Here is a 2636-nt window from a genome sequence, read left to right as displayed (position 1 = left end):
ATACAGTAACTTTTGCACCACAAAAAAAAAAAAAAGACATGACAAAGTTGAAAAGTTTCAACAAACTCACTCTAAGAGGCAAGTAAATTAACAGCATACTGGTGATTGTAAAACTACTTGGCTTGAGGGCAAATTCTGCTTGGCTGATGATCATCTGAAAGGCTTCAAAAGATTAATTAAATAATCCTGTCGAAAACAGTTGTTCCTTAATGCTCCCATAATGAATAATACTAATTATGAATATACACTGTACTCAATGTGTGCTTTTGGAATTAATCTGGCAACTGTGACTTTAGCTGAAATATCACTCCTCGCCTAGATTTTATTTTTGGAGGGATTTACCAATTGAAGAAATCCATTTATTCACTGCTTAACCTCTGATGCTGTTATATATATCACTGTTAAAGCAGGAGCTTTTCAAGAAAACCGAAATAAATAGCTGCATCTATAGACAAGAAATTTGGTGTTGGTGATGTTCTTTTGTTTGCTGGTTTGTTCCCCCTCAGCCATGTCTAGAGTTCTTAGACGACCTCCCAGGGTCAGAGAAGCAGCTGTGACCTTTCCTCAAAGATACAGTGCTAGATGTCCAAGGAATCCCTACAAATCAGACAGCTTGCAGCAATTCTAACAATGAAGTTTCATGCCCAGCTGAGCCCCTGCCAGACTGAGTTTCAGGGGAATGTTGAACTTGCAGTGCCCTCTACAACCAGTGCCTCAAGCACACCTTTGCACTGCCATGATCCACAGGTCAATGCAGTCATGCCTACACAGCAGGCAGAGATTAACAGCCCTATCCCAAAGCCCAGCTCTACTGCTTTAGACCTAGGTACCACAACTCAAGTGTCAAAACCAAGCAACCAAGGCTCCCAGTCCCAGGAAGATCCAGGCAAAGACTCACACCGAAATGCATCAGCCATTCCCCTTCCACTGCTCCCACCGTGTGCTCAGGAAAGGCTTTGCCCTCTGTTTATTGTGTGTTTACATTGGCTTCCCTGTGTAGGTGCAAGTAGTTTAACTGTAGTAACTGACTACATAACTTACAACTCCCCTAAGACACAATAGTTTCCATTTACATGGCATGTGCTTTCAAAACCCAAAATTAACAGCAGGTTGGCATCAATACTTTCTTCCTACGAATGGCAACAACCAACTGCTACAGAGATAAATCTGAAGTAAAGCCACTGATAACCCAGTTCTTATGCACATGCGTGTCCCACATTTGCAAGAGTCTTACTTTATGGAAATGGAATTTAATACATTAAACACACTGCAAGATCTCCAACTCTGAACACGAAGAAAGAAATGTCGACGCTGTACTTTTGCTTTTTTAAACAAATATTACAAAATTGAATTTTATTGAGTTTCACACAAGATGCACTTATAAAATTGATACAGAATGTCATTCAACAGAAAAAAATGAAAGCAATCCCAAGCTTTCTTTAGCAACTGCTAAATAATTAAAAAATAAGATACACCAAATTGACAGATAATCTTAATTTCAATGTGTGAACATCTCCAATTAGTATAAAATACATCAAAAATTAAAGACTTTCAATTTTTCCACAGCACAAGTCCTCTTCTTTTTATTCTCATCCCTGAACAGCAATCACAGATTTTGGCCATTACTCCTGCTACTCTTGATGGGAGAGGAGAGGCTGAAAGATTGCAGCAAGAAGTTCCCATCAGAGCAGACCACACTAACCTGTACTGCAAAGTTATCTCCTTACCAGGTCTGCTCAGATCCATAACAACTGTGTCCAGCTGTCTCTGTTTGCTGTATTACTATAGTCCTGCAAGTTCCAGGGATTAGCATATACATTAAACTTTCACATGTTCATACACCAAAGAAACTTTGGCTTTCCCACTCTGACAAATTCTGAAAATAGCAAAGAGCAAATTGTCTTCATTTGTTCAGCACTTAAGTACTTTTGTGATACCTTCCCTTGGAAAGTGAAACTGGAGCTTAATTAAATGTCCAAAAGGCATATGAAGTTAATGCTGTGTTTGAACAACATATGAAAAATTCACTAAAGGGTCTCTTCTGAAACAAGTTTCCAGCCTAAGTTTTGAGCTGGAATTTAATTCATTCTTAGTCTGAGGATTCCAAACCATCTTTTGTCAACTCTCCCACAACTGCATCTCACACCAGAAATTAAGATGCATTGTAATGCTTAAATGCTCTTTATAGATCTAGTCCACCTACTAAAGTTTGACTACAACCTATCAAATAAATTAAAATGGATAATTCTGTTTGATTGTCAGTATGAGCTTTGATAGGCATGTTCTCAGGCAAGTTAATACACAGATGTCATTCTTTAAGAGTTAAACCCAAAATGCAGTGTAATACTCTTTTCTGCTGTGTTAATGCCATACATACAGTTCCAACACAACTCTTGTTTGCTGCAATTAACACTGCCTTTCCTTAACATTAGAAGTGTCACCTGAATATTTTTTCCTACAGCAACAAAAACCCCTCAGCTTTGAAACAAAATTTTCTAAATAATTTGCCTTGCAGGACACACAACACATGAAATGAATATGCTTTGTATTTGTCCAGTTAAGCAGAACCTTCATTACTGTGATCTTTCCTTGGTGTTTAGTATTTAGATAAAATACTATGCAGTAAGTCTTTCATT

Source organism: Acanthisitta chloris, unplaced genomic scaffold (assembly GCF_000695815.1).
Source record: "Acanthisitta chloris isolate BGI_N310 unplaced genomic scaffold, ASM69581v1 scaffold8313, whole genome shotgun sequence".
Taxonomy (NCBI): domain Eukaryota; kingdom Metazoa; phylum Chordata; class Aves; order Passeriformes; family Acanthisittidae; genus Acanthisitta; species Acanthisitta chloris.
Note: the sequence above shows the minus strand (reverse complement) of the source record.